The sequence below is a fragment of the Delphinapterus leucas genome, chromosome 8, assembly GCF_059928025.1.
Source record: "Delphinapterus leucas isolate spDelLeu-1000000601 "Yukka" chromosome 8, BTC_Dleu_Yukka2, whole genome shotgun sequence".
NCBI classification, from domain to species: Eukaryota; Metazoa; Chordata; class Mammalia; order Artiodactyla; family Monodontidae; genus Delphinapterus; species Delphinapterus leucas.
The window spans coordinates 43,344,500-43,366,035 of record NC_143136.1 but is presented as its reverse complement, the minus strand read 5'-3'; positions in this window follow the sequence as shown (position 1 = coordinate 43,366,035).

Below are 21,536 nucleotides of genomic sequence, written 5' to 3'. Positions count from 1 at the left end.
TCCAACTGAGATCACACACCTGGTCTCAGGACTTAATGAAGTTCAGGTTCTTGATGTCTCATCACAAAAAGAATTCAGTGAGAGACAAAGTGATAAGTAAGAAGTGGATTTATTTAGAGAGAAACACACTCCACAGAGTGTGGGCTGTCTCAGAAGGTGAGAAAGGCACCAAGGTATGGGGTTGTCAGCTTTTTAGGGGTGGGTAACTTCATAGGCTAATGAGTGGGAGGAGTATTCCAGCTATTTTGGGGAAGGGGCGGGGATTTCCAGAAATTGGGCTATCACCCACTTTTTGACCTTTATGGTCAGCCTTGGAACTGTCATGGCGCCTGTGGGTGTGTCATTTAGCTTGCTGATATGATACGATGACCATATCCTGAGGCTCAGGGTCTAGTGGAAGTTGTCTGCCATCTTGGACCTGTTTGGTTCTAATCAGTTTGTGTTGTGTCCTTGGGCTATGTCATTCTTCTAAAGGTTGTGCCCTGCCCTCTTCCCTCCTGTTTCAGATTCCGGTGTTAGCAGCACACAGATATAAATAGAAAATGCGATGAGACCTTGTAAGGACAAAGTCAAGTGTGAGAAAGGAGGATGTCCTGGGATAGAACTCTAGGGAATCCCACCATTGTCAAGTTGGTAGAGATTAGGAATCAATAGTCAGTAATGAAAACAGAGAAGGAACAGTCATAGGTACAGAAGGAAAACCAGAAGGCCCAGTTCCCCTCCCCAAAAATGATTATGAAAGAGGAAGGGGTCAATAATATTGAGAGCTACTGAGAAGCAAGGGAAGCTGAGAATTAAAATGTGTTCTTTGGATTTGGGGACAAGGAGCTCACTGGTGACTTTGGTGGGATCAGTTTCTATGGCACACTGAAGGCTGAGGCCAGATTGCAGTGAGTTGAAAAGTTGAATGTGAGGTAAGGAAATGGTGATAATTATGCTAAAAATGTAATCCAGTTGACTGGACCGGAGCCTGGGTCCTAGCCTGGGCTGAGACCCCTTGTCTCTGCAAGGGAGTTTCTTTTTCCAATCGATTTGTGCAGCCAATAACGAAACGATGCTGAGAGTGGAACAGCACAAGCTTTATTCAATGACCAAAGAATGGAGAAGTGGGAACCTGGTTTGCAAATCAATTTCTCAACCCAGTTTGGGCGGAGACACCAAATACAGTATATAAGAGGGTCAAAATAAAAAGGAGGAGGACAGAAGATGTCACTGTGAGGTGAGTTTCTGGAGGTAAACGGTTGTCCTCCACCCCCCTGGAAATCCTGTTCTTTCTGAACGGGTGGTATTATGCTACCTATTTCCTGCTGGAACTCTTCATATTTCTGTATAAAGCTCTGACTTTTGTATCGGCAGGTCTCCTGTTACCATATCCAACAGCCAATCTAGTACTGGATGTGGCGATACTCTTCCTTTATCTTGGAATTGGAGTAATTCGACTATTTTTTGGTACAAAGGGAAACCTCTGCCAACGAAAGATGCCACTTGCTATTAGTGTGGCCTTGACCTTCCCATCTGCCATGATGGCCTCCTATTACCTGCTGCCGCAGACCTACGTGCTCCGCCTGGAAGCCGTCATGAACGGCATCTCGCTCTTCTTCTGTGACTCAGAGCTGCTGCTTGAGGTGCTCACCCTGGCTGCTTTCTCCAGTATGGACAGGATTTGAAGTACAAAAATCTCAGCCCGCAGCCCTCACAGGCTGAAACCACACATACCTCTGGTACTTTAGCCGTACCAGTGAGAAACGGTGGGTCAAGTTGTCCTGGGAAAGGTTGCAGCTTTTCCTCAGCACAGACTCCTTGGGGAACAAACCAAGCATAAGGCCACTGGGCACCATCTTCTAAACCAGGATCATCAGCCCAAGAGACTCTTCTACACTCCAGTATAGGGAGCGGCGAAGCTGTCGCCATCCTGGCCCTTCTCAGAACCAATTCCCTTCTGACCTCAAGTTTTCCTCTTTGATCATCGTGGCCAGAGCATCTTGTGTGGACCGTGTAGGCTCCTTGGGCTTCCAGCAGGACCTCAGCCACACACTCCCTGTGTATGCTGTGCCCCACGTCCTGCAGGAGCACGGGGCACCTCAGGAGGTTTTGCTTCCAGAGTGATGCAAAAGCCACTCATCCCATTTCTCAGAGACTGAGCTCCAGAACTTTTTCTGGAGCCCATACTGTTATTTTTCTAATCTCATCATGAAACAAACATTATTTTATAATAAATATGTATTTTCTGTTAAAAAAATAAAATAAAAAGGAGGAAATTGAACATAGTAGAATATTCATGATTTATCCAAGAACAGGGGTGTGGTTTGGACCTTTCCTTTTCAGCCCTCTTAGGAACTTGTCTAGTTGCTGTCATGGCAATCATCAACCCTCACGGCACTGGTGGGTGTGTCATTTAGCATGCTAATGCATTACAGTGAGTGTGTAATGAGGCCCAAGGTCACTGCAAGTCAAATCTTCCACCACCTTGGACCTAGTTGTTTCTAACCAGTTCTTGTTTTTTTCTCTTTGCAGCTTCCTCCTAAAACTTAGATAAGAGTGATGGGTTTCTATTTCAGGGGGGGCAGAGGTATGATTCTGGGGCAACAGCCTTGGTAACAAAAACATTTTCTAGAAATTTGGCTGGGAAGGTAAGGTGGAGGGAGGGCTTTTTTAAAGGGGAGAAACATGAGCAGTTTTAAATGCTGATACAACAAAGCCAGTAGAGAGAGAGATGTTGAAAATCTAGGCAAGAAAAAGATTCCTAAGAAGGCGGCAGGGGATAGGATCCAGGACACGGGAGGAAGGGCAACTTCCGCATGAGAAGGTCAAGGGTGAGGCAAACTCAGGTATGTTTGCAGACTTGGTAGCCAGAAGTTGGTGTAGCTCCTGTGCAATGCTTGTGATGCCTCTTCAATACAAAGGGTGTCGTCTGCTGACAGTGAGTGAGGGCGAGGTGAGTTCAGAGGGAAGATTTGAAGTAGTCAAAGTGCTAACTAAGCAAGATGAGGACCCAACCAACTGAGGCTGGTGACCACTGACTCACAGTGACACAGGTAGACGGTATGTGATCTTCTGCAGCTACGTTCATGATGCAGAGTTTACTTGGAAATGGTGAACTGTTGGAATCATTCACTCACAAATTTTTCTTGTGTATCTGCTCTGTGCCAGGCCCTCTGCTGTGTGCTAGGTTCTGCTGGGCAGATGTCATACGAGAAAGACTAGGACAAGGTAATTGTGGCTATTAATAAAAGTGTGGTTTAAATGATGGACCACTGAATCTTAGCTATGTAAGAGAAGAAAGACTTTTCCTCTGGCCTCTTGCGTCCTGCGGCTGGGCCTGAGAATTAAACTGACAAAAGACAGACGAACAGGAGAAGAGCATACACGTTTTATCGGGCGGCGCTATCTTCATGTGGCACAGGAGACTTCATAGAAAAGAACTGAAGACACAAAGGAGCAGATCGTTCTGAGAGCTTGTATACCACAGCAACAAAGAACAGGACATTGTGGGGATGTAGCAAGGCAAAGGAAGAAGGGTTTGGGGTGAGGGGCAGGAGATTGTGGGAAAAGGATTAGGAAATATATGGGGGGAACAGATGAAAGTTATGGGCTATCTTAGTAGGTCTGTTTGTACAGATTCATCTCGTTTCTCATGATAAGAATGTTCCCCTTTTCATGGTACAGTGAGGGCATTTTTCTCACTGGAAATTTATGTCCTGCATTTAGGTAGAAAGGGGGAGGGCAGAGAGCCCTTCCCACATCTGCTGTTTCTTAAGTGCCTTGGGCTCAAAATAATATGGCAAAGTGACATATTTTGGGGCGGTAGGTTCTGATCCCCTTCAGCTAGATAGGGAGGAGAGTGAAGGAGAGAGACGGACGAGTATGTAGACAGTAGAGTGCGAAAGCCACTGGAGGTCTCCACGAAATAAATGAACAGGTGTCCTGGGGTATATGCTGCAACCCTGGGAGAACAGGAGGTTGTGGCCAGACTAAGATTTCTAAGTTACTGTTCTGAACTGTTGATGTGGCTCTTAGAATTGGGGGCTGAGGTGAGGTGAAGAAACAATGATGTCACAGCAACCAGAGAGATCTTTTTAAAATGCACATTTGGTTTCTTTCTTGGTTTTTTTTTTTAGATTTTTTTAATTAATTTATTTTTTAACATCTTTATTGGAGTATAACTGCCTTACAATGGTGTGTTAGTTTCTGCTGTATAACAAAGTGAATCAGCTGTATGTATACATATATCCCCATATCTCCTCTCTCTTGCGTCTCCCTCCCACCCTCCCTATCCCACCCCTCTAGGTGGTCACAAAGCACCGAGCTGATCTCCCTGTTGAAATGCACATTTGAATGTGTCATTTACACCTACAACGTTTTGGTGGGTCTTAAGAAAAATAATAAAAAGCCTTAACATGGTCTGTGAGGCCTTTCTCACCCTTCAATCTTCACCTCATGATGCTTCTTTCTAGCCACTCCGGCCTCCTACCTCAGGGCCTTTGAAAATGCTGTTTCTTTGACCTGAAATGCCCTTGGCCAGCACCCAGGAACTCTATCCAGTTATCTCCTCCTCAACATTTGTATTTGCGTATCAGCTTAATATCACTGCCTCAAAAAGAGCTCCTTTGCCCTCAGATGAGTTCCGTGAACTTTTCCTTCATAGAGACTATTACAGGTTATCATATATTTGTGTGATCTTTAAAAATTATTTTTGTACCTCTCCCAGAAATAAGCCCCACGAGAGTAGCAGCTATGCCTACTTTGCTTCTTGTCCTATTGCAACAACGAGCCCTGTGTCTAGTACATATGAGTTGCTTAAAGATATTTGTTAAGTGAACGGATAAATAAAGAGGTTGTGACTTGCCAAAAGGCATTGCTTGGGCTTGCAAAGAATAACAATATTAATATGTATAAAATGTGTTTCTTATACTTTATACCTTTGTGACACTTGCATGTATGTCCAGACGGGTGAATGACACCAACGACATGACTGATGGCAAGGAAGACAGAAACACAAAGGGAACAGTGATATAAAACAGGAGGTTACACAGCATGGAGGTTTGATACCCAGATGTCTTCTCTGATGTTTCTCATGTAGAATGAGGGTTGTGACAGGGCAAGATGGACCCTTTTCCATAATCACGGGTGACTTTATTTTATTCTGGTCTCTCCTCCTGCCTGACCATTGTGGAAATTCTAGCAGCCTACATGCCTGTCCACCAGGAGCAGGCATATGTAAAACAAGCCCTGCACATCCCTGAGTATTGACTACATGACTGGGCGGAGAGAAGAAGCAGCCCCCAGCAGGCCCCAGGCTGGTCTGAGGGCTAGGCCAGCCCATCTCTTCCTTTATCATCTTGAGCTGGCACTCAAACAATTGGTAGCAAGATACTTTGACTTATTACCTGAGGATTTTGTTCATGTATTTTCTTGTAACCCTCCGGCTCTTCTCCCATTTTACAGCCAGAGTACGAGCCACACCCTGACTCAGAGGAAAAAGAAGTATTTTCCTGACTTGAGTTCAAAGGTACAGACCCTACAGGGAACAAGTTGATGGATTTGAGAGAATGATGCAGGAACAAGATTTTCCACCCCAAAGGATTGTTTGATGGGTCAAGACTGATAAGTTTCACTGAGTGTCAGAGGGGAAAGAGAGTACACGAGCTGCTAGTGTGTTCCTAGAAAAAAAGACATCTCATCCCCACCCCCCACCCAGCTGTTAGGTAGGAGACAACAGAAATCCCAGGTGTGTCGAGGTAACTGCCCCTGTTGCAGGTAGAGCTTCAGGAAGCTTTGAGATGTCAGAATGGAAATGGCTGTGAAGTGTGTCTCAACTTGTGGGCCTGAGGGTGCCTCAGAGAGCACCCGCAGCCCAAGTTGATGTGGCTCCGGGGAATGATTCTAGTGTGCTCACAGGGAGCACAGAACTGTCCAAGGCCCTTGGACAGCCCCCCAGACACCACTGCCTCACATGCAGGGGCCTCAGGGAGAGCTTTAGTAGCAAGGACAGTCACCGACCTTAAGGGACCCTTTGGATTGGAACAAGGTCCTTCCAAGCAGCCATCTGGCAGCCCAATCCCCCAGGGCCAGATGAGACGATAGATCTCAGTGGGTGTCAGCTTGGGCCCTGCCTGTTCTCCATTCTTCCTCCCATCATCTTGGACCCCTCAAACTTAGAACTGATACCATGGGTGAGGAGAGGGGGTCTTTGAGTTGCCTAAGATTATGGTTTTTCCTCTTGGAAGAATCTGAACCTGATATCAATTGTGGACATTCAGTATTTTCTATATTAAAGGAATGTATCTTTTTTATTATTGAGAAATAAAACTTACCTTTCTTGCACACTTGAGTTTGTGAACAGAGATGCATATTCTACACACGTTTTGCTAGCGATCTTTTCCTGCATTAATGTCTGGTCTCTGCAGCTGAACTGCAAGATTTTCAAGGCTAGAGAGTAGCCCCTTCCTGCCCTCTTCTTTCTACTCAGCACCTTGTATACATAACAGGCTCCATTTCTGAGAGAAAACCTATGGAACACGATGTGCATGGTGGTTTTGTTTGCGTGTTATTTGCCAAAGTATCATTTCAAGAGTCTCTCAGCTCTGACTTCATTTGTAAGTTGTAGAAGTTCCCCCAAGTATTCATTTTTCACGTCAAGAGATAACAAATATTTGCCAAGCGCCCACCATGTGCAAAGCCTACTTGGACCTCTTCCTGGGGATGCAGCCCTTGTCATTAAGGAACTTGTTATTGGAGATGTAGACGGGATGTAGCTGAGGGAGTTGACCATGCACTGACTTTAGGACAACAGCTAGGAGGTTTTGTTGCCTGTTATTTTAAATACACATATAATCTAATTGCTAAAGTGACAAATATTTATTCGAGAAAACTTGCAAAATTTAGAAGTAAACAAATTGCACCGACAAACTCAGTATCTGTAAAATTAGAAGTAGTCAATGCTGACATTTTGATGTATATCACTACTTATGCATTGTAAAAATGTATCATGATCTATTGGAGTTTGTTGTTTAAAGAAAACCCTGGAATACTAGTGTGTGTGTGTGTGTGTGTGTGTGTGTGTGTGTGTGTATATGTGTGATTTTTGCTTTCTCCTAAAAAGGAGATAGTGGTATTTGAGAGTTTCAGTGACTATATGTATTCAGTGACCAATTACAGTACGTTGATGAAAGAAATTTGAAAGTGTATTGCAGATTAGAAGATGAAAATTAGGTTTTTGGTAGCCAAGTGGGATGGGAAACCAAACAAAACATACATTTGAATCTAATCCATGATGGCTCCATGAAAATAGTTCTGTTGATTAACTCAAATGTCACCTCCTCACTGAAACTCTCCTCTTTTCGCTCCGGCAGTGTTAGCCAGCTAGTCCCTCCTGGCTCTCAAATATTTTTTACTATTTTTATTTAATAACATATTCATTATTTTAATAAAATAATATACACTATTATTTCTATATTATATTTTAGGGAGGCAATATAGTGTTGTGGTTAAAAAGAATAGACTTTGGATTTAAACATCCCAAGTTCAAAATCCAGACTTACCATTTGCTAGCTGTGTGACCTTGGACAAGCTGTTTAGCCCTCTCTGAATCTGAGTTCTCATCTGTAAAATGGGAATAATAATACTTACTTCATAGAGTTGTTGTGACAAACAAGTAGGACAATATTTGCAACATGCTGATCTGCCCCAAAACACAGCCAATAACTAATAGGTGTAATTATTTTTATTACAGAACTTGCCGAGTTGCATTGCAATTACTGGTTTAGGAATGCTTTCCTCACTGGACTGTGAGGTCCTGACCTCTCTCATCCAACCTCTCTCCCTCCTCGCAGTGTAGCCCATAAACAGTAAACAATCCATGTGCGTTTTCTGGAGGATAAAATAGTTATGGAAAGTGCCAGATCGAATTCTTTTTCCCTAAGACTCCTATATCCTTACTCAGACCTTTCGAACAAACTCTTAACTGCAAATCATTGACTCTTATAATCAATATTATACAGGGCCATTTCCACTTTAATGCAAGCTAACATTTACTGAGCACTTACTATGTGGCAGGTTTTGTCCTAGTGCCTTCCATTGTATTTGAACCACTCTATGAGGGGGATATTATATCTTCTTTCATGGATGAGGAAACTGAGGCCCAGAGAGAGTGCTGTGAACTCTATGGCTTCTGAGATTTTGCTAGGGGCCCCAGGGGGGTTCCTGGCTCTCTGTTCTTCCATTTAAGTACGGAGGCAGGAGGTGAGGAAAAGAAGCAACCATATATTTTTCTTTCTCTTTAGGAAAAACATTTTATTTATTTTGCAGTCTCTTTTCTCTTCTGGAAAAACAAACAAAAGAAATTCTTGCTTCACTCATGATTTTACCCCTGCTGAGGTCCAGGGCAAGATTTCTCCCCTGCAGAGTCCTGTTCAAGGATGAAAATGAAGGTTGGTTACAAGACTCCACTGAGTGTCCCAAGCAGTAGCTTTTTTTCTTTAAAGAGGGGTTTGAAATAGACTTTCAGTACATTCAGATAATAACAATAACTCATATCCCATCTGTGTGTATAAAAACAATTAAGTCACCTGTGAAACCATGAAATATCAATATGCTGAAAAAATTGAGAGTGGAGGGCACTAAGAATTTTTTCAAAAGCAACTAGTTCTCAAGGAAGATATTTTATCCCATATGATCCATGTTTTATGTTCATGAAATTTATCAGTTATTTGTTCATGTTGCCTACATGAGTGAAAGATATGTTTTAAAAATAAGAAAAACCTTGGGATGATTCTGATTGGAATCTCTCCAGATTCCACGTTTGTTCCTATTGACCAGAAGTCTTCTGACTTGGGAAAATATTTTTATTTCCCTCCCCCTTTTCTAAATGTCCTACAAAGACCTGCATTAGGATGGGAAACATTTTCTGAGTCCCAAAGGAATCCTCCATTCGCCTGAAAGAGATAGTTGAACCGAGTATTGAGAGAAGCCACTCAAGAAGAGGATGAAGATGCCTCAGAATAACTTTTTCAAACATTCTATGCATACTTTCTTCATTCATAGTGTCATCTGCCATATGATAGAGAAGATGGGATTCTAGAGAGCGTTATATTATTTTTCTTTCACATACACCATAAAAGATGCAAAAAAAAAAATTCACTTTTGAGATTAAAACTGCATGGTGCCTAGCTTATTCACTCTTTAAAAAGTTTGTTTCAGGGCTTCCCTGGTGGCGCAGTGGTTGAGGGTCCGCCTGCCGGTGCGGGGGGGCACGTGTTCGTGCCCCGGTCCGGGAGGATCCCACGTGCCGCGGAGCGGCTGGGCCCGTGGGCCGTGGCCACTGGGCTTCCGCGTCTGGAGCCTGTGCTCTGCAGCAGGAGAGGCCAGCAGCGGTGAGAGGCCTGCGTGCCGCAAAAAAAAAAAAAAAAAAGTTTGTTTCAGTTTACTTCCATAATTGGACAGATAAACAGCAGAGGCCACTACATCAGGTACAGATTAACTGTTATTCTTCTCTAAGAAAATAAATTCTAAGGAAGGGGAAAAATCAACCAGGTCCCTCAAATATGAATTTTGCCTTACTTTTGCTAACATTCCCATGATAAAAATAACCTAAAACATGTTAAGTAGGAAAATTAATTCCATCTGGGGAAACTATCGCCTGACGTACTAATAGAATTCTCAAGTGAAATATGTAGTGAATTTTTAAACCAATGTAATCATAAAGGTAGCTGCTGGCTGCTCAGTGGTCCTTTCTGTAGTGAAGCAGGTAGCCCTTCCTTGGAAAAATACTTTGAAAAATTACTGTCCTTGTGGAACTTTGTCCTGGAATTGAGGATGGGATTGCTTCAGGCTTCAACTCTAGGAGAGAATATATTCTGAAGAGATGAAATGAGAAGTGTAGGTACTAAGAGCAGCAGGTGATGCCTTCACTCAAGGTACAGAGTAGGTACTGGTTAAACGTTTGATGAATTAATGATGGAGAAAGCTACTGGTTGTTAGGGGTCTTAAGGGTTGTCATTTAGGACACTCCAGAATCAATGAGTCTTGTTTACTTCCATTAGGTGTGAGTTTATTTCTTCCTTCCTTCCTTCATTTATCTGTTGATGCTTGCCATGTGTCACGAGACTGAAAATACAACTGTGAGCATCACAGACAGTGCTCTTATAGAGCTGACATCCTCAAAGATGGAGAGCAAAACAAACAAGCAAACAAAATCCCTGCAGACCAATCAGTAACTTTGGGTAGCACAAGTCTTCATGGCTCAGGTCCTGTCCGCATCGAGGTTAGGACATGCCTGGTATGAGAAACAGCAAAGAGGGCCTCTCTTGGGAGCTCCTGCCCCCGTCCCCTGCCCTAGGGGCCTGACTGGCTCAACCTTCATCTTCTGAAGTCCTCAGTTAAAAAACGGGGAGCAGAAGAGGGCCATTGCTCTGGGGGAGGGGGGACTTGTCAGGGTAATAAACAAATCTCATATGTCTTTACTTTAAAAATGCTCATTTGGGCATGTAAGGCTTTAGTTAGCTGCATCTGCCATCAGAATAATCAGACAATTTAAAGTGAATAGATTTCCTTGAGAAGAATGGATATACAATTGGTTCTATAGAACAGAGATTATCATACAGTTCCCTGTCTTCCCTCACTGTTCCTCACCCCCATCTTTATCACTACCATCTTCCTTTGTTTGTCTTATATAATTGAGTAAAAAGCAGGATCTGGAGTTGACATTTTCAACAAGGCTCGCCCACATCATCCTCTGATACCAGACAATTTTCACTTCATTTGTGGCCCTGAAAGAGGGTGCTATAACTCTCTAACTTTCCATGTTAAAGTAGTCATAATTTGCTTTTTATGTGTAAGATTCCTCTACTACACAGCAAGATGTAGCTGAAGTCTTGTTTCATCTGTCTTGGTTCAGGCAAGCCCTTAGGTGTCACATACATGGGGCCCTAGCCAGGAGATGGTTTTTTTTTTTTTTTAACATCTTTATTGGAGTATAATTGCTTTACAATGATGTGTTAGTTTCTGCTTTATAACAAAGTGAATCAGCTATACATATACATATAACCCCATATCTCCTCCCTCTTGCATCTCCCTCCCACCCCAAGAGATGGTTTGACTTCCAGCATCAAATTTTAAATGTCTGGGTGGTTGAACTAGAATTCACACTTAGGACTCTGATGCGTGGATGTCATGCACAGCCAGTGTTGAATCTGTTTTCCAAGTTGGTCTGTTGTTGTTGTGTATGAACCATTGTTACTTTTCCTATGAACCAGTGTGACTGGATCCTGAAGAACAAGGGCATGGAATGGAGCCAGTCTGGCAGCACTTAGGGACTACTTATCCCGTAGGCAGGACCAGGCAGAGTTGGATGACAGCAGCAAAGCCCAGCAGCTGTTGGGGAGCAAGCCCAGGGGGCCCAACTCCATGCCAGGCAGGTGGAAGAAATGCTGTCAGAGCCCCGTGAAGTACAGCCCCAGGCCACATGGCACAGGTGTGGCAGAACTGGGAATACCAAGAACAAGAGACCTTCTCAATCAGAAAAGAGGTGGCTGTCATGGAAGAAAGGTGCTTGGTAGTCTGTGGATTAGCAATCAGGATAGAATGTCAAGTGTTACCATCAAAAGCTGTGCCCCCAAATTGAAGGAAAGCCTTTACACAATGACCATGTGGAAAGAAGCCCTCTGATCCTCACTGAAGGGCACTGCTATTATGTCCCCTAGAATAAAACACCTATATGCTCTGAAGAGACAACTAAATTACCTTTAATGTTGCACCAAATACTGGTGAATGTATTCTTTTTTTTTTTTTTTTTTTGCAGTACGCGGACCTCTCACTCTTGTGGCCTCTCCTGTTGCGGAGCACAGGCTCCGGACGCGCAGGCTCAGCGGTCATGGCTCACGGGCCCAGCCGCTCCGCGGCATGTGGGATCTTCCTGGACCGGGGCACGAACCCGCGTCCCCTGCATCGGCAGGCAGACTCTCAAACATTGTGCCACCAGGGAAGCCCTGTATTCATCTTTTAATCAAAAGTTCCTCTCATTTCTTGAGTTGCAGGGTTGCAATAAAGTATTTGTTACCTATAGCTGCATAAAAAGTTATCCCAGCTTAAACCACAAACTTATACAGTCTCTGAGGGTCAGGAATGAAGGAGGCTTATCTGGATGGTTCTGTCTCAGGTCTCTCTCATGAGGCTGCAGTTGAGTTCTGGGCCAGAGCGGGGCGGAGTGAGGGTGAAGGGACCCAGTCATCTCCATGCTTGTCTGAATGCTTCCGAGACGGCTCACTAACATGGCTGCTGGCAGGAGGCCTCAGTTCCTCACAACAAGGGCCTCTCCAAGGGCTGCTTAAACATCCTCACAACATGGCAGTTGCCTTCTCAGAGCAAGTGACCCAAGAACAAGGCAGAAGCCACAATGCCTTTTATTATTGATCACGAAGACACACACTATCACTTCTGCCACGTTCCATTCATTAGAAATGAACCATTTGGGGACTTCCCTGGTGCTGCACTGGTTAAGAATCCACCTGCCAATGCAGGGGACACTGGTTCGATCCCTGGTCCAGGAAGATCCCTCATGCCGCGGAGCAGCTGAGCCCGTGAGCCACAACTACTGAGCCTGCACTCTAGAGCCCATGAGCCACAAGTACTGAGCCTGCATGCCACAACTACTGTAGCCTGTGCACCTAGAGCCCGTGCTCCGCAACAAGAGGAGTCACCAAAATAAGCCCGTGCACCACAACGAAGAGTAGCCCCGCTTGCCTCAAATAGAGAAAAACCCCTTGCGCAGCAATGAAGACCCAACGTAGCTAAAAACTAACTAACTAACTAACTAAATAAATAAAAGAATCATTAAGTCCAGCCTGCAGTCAAGTGGGGAGTGGGATTTTGGTTCTACCTTTTAGAGGATGAACTGTTGAAGAATTTTAAACTCTTACATATATTAGGTGGGCCAAAAGGTTCATTCATTTTTTTCTGTAAGATGGCTCTAGTAGCACTTAGCTGTCTTTAACTTCATTTGAAACAATTTTGTTAGATTGTATGTGACAGCTGTCATATCAGCGTGCATTTAAAAAAAGACATCAAAATTGGTGAATTTTTGTGTAGCCATTTTAATATTGAAGATGGAAGAAAAAAAGCAACATTTTCGGCACATTATGCTTTATTATTTCAAGAAAGGTAAAAATGCAACTGAAACATACAAAAAGATTTGTGCAGTGTATGGAGAAGGTACTGTGACTGATCGAACGTGTCAAAAGCGAAGTTTCGTGCTGGAGATTTCTCGCTGGATGATGCTCCATGGTCCGGTAGACCAGTTGAAGTTGACAGTGATCAAATCGAGACATTAATTGAGAACAATCAACCTTATACCACGCAGGAGATAGCCGATATACTCAAAATATCCAAATCAAGCTTTGAAAGTCATTTGCACCAGCTTGGTTATGTGAATCGCTTTGATGTTTGGGTTCCGCATAAGTTAAGCAAAAAAAAAACCTTCTTGACCGTATTTCCGCATGTGATTCTCTACTGAAACGTAATGAAAATGTTCTGTTTTTAAAACAAATTGTGACAGGCAATGAAAAGTGGATACTGTACAATAATGTGGAACGGAAGAGATCGTGGGGCAAGTGAAATGAACCACCACCAACCACACCAAAGGCCGGTCTTCATCCAAAGAAGGTGATGTTGTGTATATGGTGGGATTGGAAGGGAGTCCTTTATTATGAGCCCCTTCCGGAAAACCAAAGGGTTAATTCCAACAAGTACTGCTCCCAATTAGACCAATTGAAAGCAGCACTCGATGAAAAGAGTCCAGAATTAGTCAACAGAAAACACACAATCTTCCATCAGGATAACGCGAGACCACATGTTTCTTTGATGACCAGGCGAAAACTGTTACAGCTTGGCCGGGAAGTTCTGATTCATCCACTGTATTCACCAGACATTGCACCTTCGGATTTCCATTTATTTCATTCTTTACAAAAGTCTCTTAATGGAAAAAAAGTTCAGTTCCCTGGAAGACTGTAAAAGACACCTGGAAGAGTTCCTTGCTCAAAACGATAACAAGTTTGGGGAAGATGGAATAATGAAGTTGCCTGAAAAATGGCAGAAGGTAGTGGAACAAAAGGGTGAATACGTTGTTCAATAAAGTTCTTGCTGAAAAAGAAAAATGTGTCTTTTATTTTTACTTAAAAAACTCAAGGCACTTTTTGGCCCACCCAATAGTATTCATTTAGGATATCAGGAAATGTAGTATGCTCGGGACCGGCTATAAGATTTGTGGGACCCAGTGCAAGATAAAAATGCAGAACCACTTGTTTAAGAATTATTAAGAATTTCAAGACAGTGGCAGCAGAGCATTAAGCCAAGTGTGGGCCCCTCCTAGGAGCCAGGCCCTGCGCTACTGCCCAGGAGACACACCCAGGAAAGGCAGTCCTGAGTAGTTAAGAGCGTGGGCATTGAAATCAAGAGTTTGAATTCCAGCCCTTCTGCTTTATAATTGTGTGACTCTTGGGAAAGCTACTTAATATCTCTAAACCTCAACTTCAATTTCTCTAAAATGGGTGTGATTAATTTACCTGCTACTTGGGATTTCTGTGAGCATTAAATGGAGTAAATACAGTGCCTGGCTCATAATAGGCACTTGAAAAGTTGTAGATATAATGATTACCTTTTTAGGGAGCTTTAGAAGAGAAAAGAACCACTGAGCTGGTAACTCAGATTGATTATTCAGCTGATGATCATAAACTCCTTAAAGTAGGAATAGTATCTCATACTCTCTGCAGTACCAGCGTCTGTTTTACCAAGCATGGACCCCCATGTACAGGAGTTTGAAAAATGTGGCCTGCAAGCTACAATAAGAATGGCTAAGAAGATGTGTTTCAGAAATGGTATGTTTTCAACATTCTAGAAGGTAGAACCAAAGCTACAATTTTAGGAAAATCCATTCAAGATCAACATGTCATTGGCTGTTGCATTACTAGGCATTTATCGGCACCTTAGATATAGTTGCCGTGAACTGCTTTCTATGAATAACTCAGTTGATGAAAGTGAATATTAAATGGGAACTTTCCCTAGCAATATTCTTTCTTAGTGGCTCAAAAAACAGAAGCAAAAACTAAAACTATTCCTGGATGAAGTCTTAATACTGGCAAAATGTTTTATAAGACACTTTAGAGCTTCAAGCAGGTTTTTTCTGCTTCCTTTCTTCAGCTGAGCCTGGCCCAGTGAAGCTGTCAGCCATGGACTGGCCTTCTTCAAAAACCGTCAGCTGTTTCCACATGGACCCTCTTCTACTAAGCTCTTAACCAAAGTCTACTGTTGGCCCAAGACATCTTCACTTATTTGACAAAAAGCACGTGCACCAGTCCAGGCAGTGGAGTCCACAGAACCAAGGAACACCGTACCAGGCTTTTAATCACTGCTGAATAGTGCCTGAAAGAGCTGATGCAGGTTCCAGGGGTACCTCTGTTGCATCTTCTAAAAACATGGTCTTTGCATGAGCAGATAAATAGGAAATATTAAGAAAAATAGTGCAAATTGGGGTCTTTTCACAAACACATTAACACCATAAAATAAATATGACAGGTATTAGTGGGAATAGACTCCCCCACCCCGACTTAACTACAGGCAGTGCTGTTTTCTTAGCAGTAGTCTATTTCTGAAGAACTTCTTTATTTATTCCCCAATCCAAAATTAGTTCCTTAATTTGAAACAGCCATAAACAAACATTGCTAAAGAAATCCCTTGGGCTCTCTTCTCCCACACCCTCTCCCCTCACACAGATATTTTTTGCTGCTTTGTTTGTTCTCAGTTCTTTTTGCCTTTGTGCTCAACACAAGGACCTGCAGTGGCTTGGGTTTCTGAAATCCCTTCATTCATCTCCTGAACGATGTTTAAATTCCATTTTGACAAGAGAGAATTAAATTCACATTAGTTTCAATCAATTACGTATTAAATACAAACTTCAATAACATCTAAGTATGGGTTTGAGTACTCTAGTGGTATCTAAGGTCGCTTGCAGCTCTTTAATTCTTCTGTTGGCCTGTTTCAGCTACCACTGGACGGTGAGTATAAATGGAGCTGCTGATCTCAGCAGCGGCTCTAGCAGACTTGGAGAGAGATCCCCCCACTTCTACCTCTTCCTGACTTGCAATCTTTGCTACCCTTTCTTCCCTTCCTACCTTTTTCCTTTGCCTCCCTTCCCCTCCCCATATCAACAAATAATTTCATAGCCATGTGGCTTTCTTCCTCAGTTTCATTCTCAAATCCATCTTCATAAAAAGGAATGTGCTGACCATTTCCCTGGTTGCTCTGGCCTTTCCCCTGCTCTGCTTTCTGTCATGGGGGACTGCATTTTCCAGCTTCATTGCCCTCTGGCTTCCACACAAGCTGAGTCAATGGGAGGCACAGGCAGAAGACGGAGAGGGAGGAGAGGAGAAGCCAGGCAGTTCCTCCCCCTCTCTTTTCTGTTGTGAGCGGTTTCTCTGGCAGCAGCTGCTTCTATCCCAGGATTTCAGTTGCTGTCAGAGTCCCTTCCTTCCTGGTCTCAGCCTCTGCCAGGAATCCTCCCTCTGTGCTCCTGACTTCTCTCTGATGATCCTACCTTCTAGGCTCTGATAACACTGCCTTCTCCCTGAGGCTCTCCAGCCCTGGGGAGGGGGGAAGCATGGAGGTTAATGGCTTCTGACTATTGTTAATGTTTGGGTTACCCTCACCATCCCACTTCACTCCTTGGTTCTGGTTCTTCCAGTGCTACCGTCACATGTATAATGAGTTCCTGTATTAAATTCCCTCTGTTTCGAACACCAACAGTGGTTTCTGTTTTCTCATTTGGGCCCTGATTGAAGTAGGGGTCCTGATGGCAACAACGACAAACAGAAGCTCCCAGGTCGTGAACACGTGGAGGTGTTAGGAGAGTGGCAGGCTCAGGGAGGGCATGGAAGCACCTCGCCCTTTCCACATACCTGGCCCTGTGCATCTCTTCCATCTGGCTGCTCCTGAGTTATATCCTTTTATAACAAATTGGTAATCTAAAATCAATTTTAAGAATTATAACCTCCTCTGAACCTCTCAAAACTTATATGACATCTTCATAAGCTGAATCTGGATTACAACAAGTCCTCAGAGAATGGCAGAGCCGTAAGATGGAATGAGCCTAGGTCCCTAATCACCACATGGAGGAAAGCAGCCTACGGAACAGGATCACCATCTTCAAACTGGCACATGCACAAGAAAGAAACCATTATTGCATTTGTGCCATTATATATTTGGATCGTTATTTGTTACAGCAGTTCATACAACTCTAGAAGTTATAGGTAGAGAGGAGATGACACTCAAGTAATAGCTTAAATCTTAAAAGAGTAATTACATAAATAATACTACAATAAATTTACAAATTTTAGTTGATTTTTGGACTGATGAGATGATCCAATTTACACATGGTAATGGAATCTTCCTTGTGTATAACTGAATCAACCCTGTAAACATGTTTAGACTAATGCTTTAGTATGTCTGCCAATGTTGAAAGAGACACAGAATTCCCAGACAGAGGGTTAATCATAATTTTGATGTAGTAAAACAATAAAAATGAAAAGAGCAATTAAAAACAATTAAACAATGACAGCAGCAATGATAAACCACCACATAGCAACATCTCAGATCAACAGTTCCTCAGAGTGGAGTGCTGCTATGCATGACCTTATTCTTCTCTCCTTTGGGGATTTTATACACACGGCACACCTTACAAAACCAATAGCTCTCAAAACCCAGAGTCAAGGGTAAGTTTGGGGTGCACATGAGCGGTGCACTAGGTAAACGGAGTATCTGCACCTGTTGAGGACATCCTATTGTTTCCACTCTCCTAAATATGGAGAGGAGGATTTTCTGCTCTCACTTTACTAATATGGACTTTACACAAAATGTCATATGAGAGTTGGGAGTGACTTTCTCATTTCCATCTGAGTAGACAGGTCCCATCCACTTTGCACCACAGCCTCAGGACTCCAGTAATGTGTTTTGTTTTTTTTTTTAACATCTTTATTGGGGTATAATTGCTTTACAATGGTGTGTTAGTTTCTGCTTTATAACAAAGTGAATCAGTTATACATATACATATGTTCCCATATCTCTTCCCTCTTGCGTCTCCCTCCCTCACACCCTCCCTATCCCACCCCTCCAGGTGGTCACAAAGCACCGAGCTGATCTCCCTGTGCTATGCGGCTGCTTCCCACCAGCTATCTACCTTACAGTAATGTGGTTTTGATCATCACTAGGTTCAATGATCTTGAATCTCACCTGACAGCAACACCTCTTTGTTTGTGAATCTTGGAAATATTTGCTATAGAGCAGTGGTTGGCAACACTTTATGAGTCAAAGGCCTTTTGGAAGAATACTGGGACTGGTCAGAATCCTCTCTGGTGCACCTCTCAGGTGCACACGCATGCACACGCATGCATATGCACACACACACACGCGTGCACACACACACTCTGACATACATCTTAGCAGGCTTGTTGATTCCAGATTAAGAATACCCCATCCCCTTGGCCAACCACGTGGTCCTTGGTCAAATATTATTCTTCTGTTAATATCCAGGATGCCCTGGGTTTTGCCTATGTATGTAAACGTACATGTATTTTTTATTTGTAAGACTGTAGTTTTACAAATAACTTATTTTCTTTCCATTTATGTCCTTTTAAAGGATGGATTTAAGTTCAAAATACAAAATCTGTCAGACATTATTTGGAGAGATTCTTCCTTCTTTTGGACTAATCCTTAGGCAGATATTTCCACGTCTTACTTGTGTTAAAAGATTTCTCTATAGTGATATTAAATGCTTCTGTACACGAAACAATCGTTTTCTCCTGCTGTTTTGAGATAGCTCTTTTTCTTATTGGCACCACATGAGATAAAGTTCTGTAATTGGGACAGAGATTTATGTAGCGTTATTGTTGAATGTATATGTATGCTGCTTTCCTAAGGTGAAAGACCCATGACACAAGACTTCTGTTTGGGGATTGATCTGGGGCCTGGTGCAACATACATGCTATAATAAGTCACAGCAGATGCTCCCTGTTCAATCTCTGCTATCCCATGTGGGTTCTACGGTGGATAATTTTGCTCATTCTTTTGGCCTTTTCTATGGCTTGTCAGGGACTGGACTCATGTTCATAACTCTGAGACGTGCTCCGCTGTGAAATAAGCACTGAAAAGATGAAATGCAATTGATTCTGAGCCATTGTGATCTTTCAATCCCATGTAAGCAAGAAATAAGTATTTTAAGTGGCCCAATAAATCTTTTTGAGTTTAAAAGTTCATACATTTAAAATATTGATGGACTGACTTGGGCAGAAAGACGAGGAAAAACTATGTACTGGCTCTGAAGTAGAGATAGAAACCATTATTGTGTATTAGTGACAAGCTCAGTGGAGTCAGCCTAGTGTATCTGTTTCTATAGAAATGAGAATCTTTTAGCATTAAGGTATGAGTTTGTGTACAGAAGTATAGGAGATGTCAGTTCCAAGATTGATTAAAAATGAAAGATTGGCTTTCTTTTAAACATCTGTAGCTGTTTTTTGTGTTTGGGTTTATTAGAAGAGGATATTACACTAAAATTCTTGAGGCTTTCTATAATAGGAAAGGGGTAATCTTTCAAACTGAGTGACAAGAGTTATGCAGGACCCATGAAAGAAGATACTGGAAATGCTTGGTATTCATTCATTCATTCAAAAAGCATTACTGAGTGCCTACTATATTCCAGGACCTCTGTTAAACATAGGAATAAGAAAATGAATAAGACATTATATTGTCTCAGTGTAGTAAGAGAGACTGATAAACAGGTAATTTAATCACGGTGTGATATATTCTATGACAGAGGTGCACAGTATTATCGGAGCACTGAAGAAGTGTTCTTTTCTTGTTTTGAGAGATCAGAAGACTTTCTCTGAGAAGGTGATGTTTCCCAGAATGAGAAGTTATTGGCTAGGGGAAAAAGGAGAGAGAGGCACCCCAGGCAGCAGAGACACCGTATGCAAAGGTGAAAGTAAGAATCCTGAGAGATCAGGCCCTGGAATGACTTTGTGCAGAAGGCCTGGGTGGGGGGTGTGATGGGAGATGGGCTGGAGAGGGAGGACAAGTCACATGTATGCCCTGCTAACAGTGGAGTAATATGAAGTCAAAGGCTTTAGGATAAGAAGGCAGGGGCAGTGAGTATGGAGAAAAGAGCATGGATCTTTCTTTCTTTCTTTCTTTCTTTTTTTTGCGGTACGCGGGCCTCTCACCACTGTGGCCTCTCCCATTGCGGAGCACAGGCTCCGGACGTGCAGGCTCAGCGGCCAAGAGCATGAATCTTTGAGTCAGCTGGCGTGTATAATAACAAGAGCTCCAGGACTGATAGGATTCAGAAGATGACAGAGAAAGAGGAGTCTAGAATGTTATTTGCTTCCGACTTGGGTGACTATATTGGTAATGATGGCATTCACCATAATCAAGAATAATGGACAAGGAATGTGGCTGGGATTGGGCAGAGATGATGGTTTCTTTTTTCATGTTGTGTCTGAGGTACTTGTGAGTTTCTGTTCTTAATATACTGAGTTTGAGGTAGACGTTCAGTAGACACTTGAATATAGGGAACTTGATCTTAAGAGACACAAATTTGGGAGTCATCAGTAGTTGAAGCCTTGGGTGAGGGTGAAATTGGAGAGAAGAGAGGGTTGAAAACAGAACCTAAGGTAACATCAACATTTAACGGGGAAAGGCAGAGACAAAGGAATGCTATGTAATATTGAGAAAAGGCTGCAAGAGCATTAAGGGGAAAATAAGAGAGGGTGGCAAACAGAAGCCAAAAAAGAAGAGTGGTTCAAGAAGGCAGCAAGGTGTTATGGGTAAGGGGTCAAGTGATATGAGGACTTAGAACTGCCTTTAAGATGTGACGACTGAATGTTCATTGAGGATACTGGCAAGATCAGTTCTAATACAGTCACAGGAGCAAAGGGTTGGGTATAAAAGGAAGTGAGAAATCAGACACAAACCTACTGAGCTTTCTAAAACTTGATTGATGGGAGACAGAGCTTTTAAGACCCAGGCTCCTTTCTCAATAAACATAAGAATGCAACTTTATTACCTCAAAATTTTCATCAGATAGAACTCCCTTCTCCCCGAGGATCATGGCTCAATCTTTTGAATATTTCTACCCACCAAGCACCTTTTATTCTAACTTTACTTACAGTAATTTATATTATAAAAGAAATATTTTTTCCAAAAATGAATTTATAGTATAGGATAAAACATCATCCACTTCTCAAGACTTAGATATGCCCTACCACCCATTGAGGTTACCAATGTAGAATTCACCAGGACACCTCACCACAGTGATAGGGACGGGGGTTGCAGTCATTAAGTTGCAGGGTTAATTTCAAAAGTGAGGAGTCATGGATGAATTACTATTGAATAGAAACCAGGTAGAACTATGGTATTGTATGCAATAGCACCTAGCCCAGGAAATAGCTAGTTGGGAATTTAAAGATTTCATATTTAAGTTCTCACATATATGCAGTGTT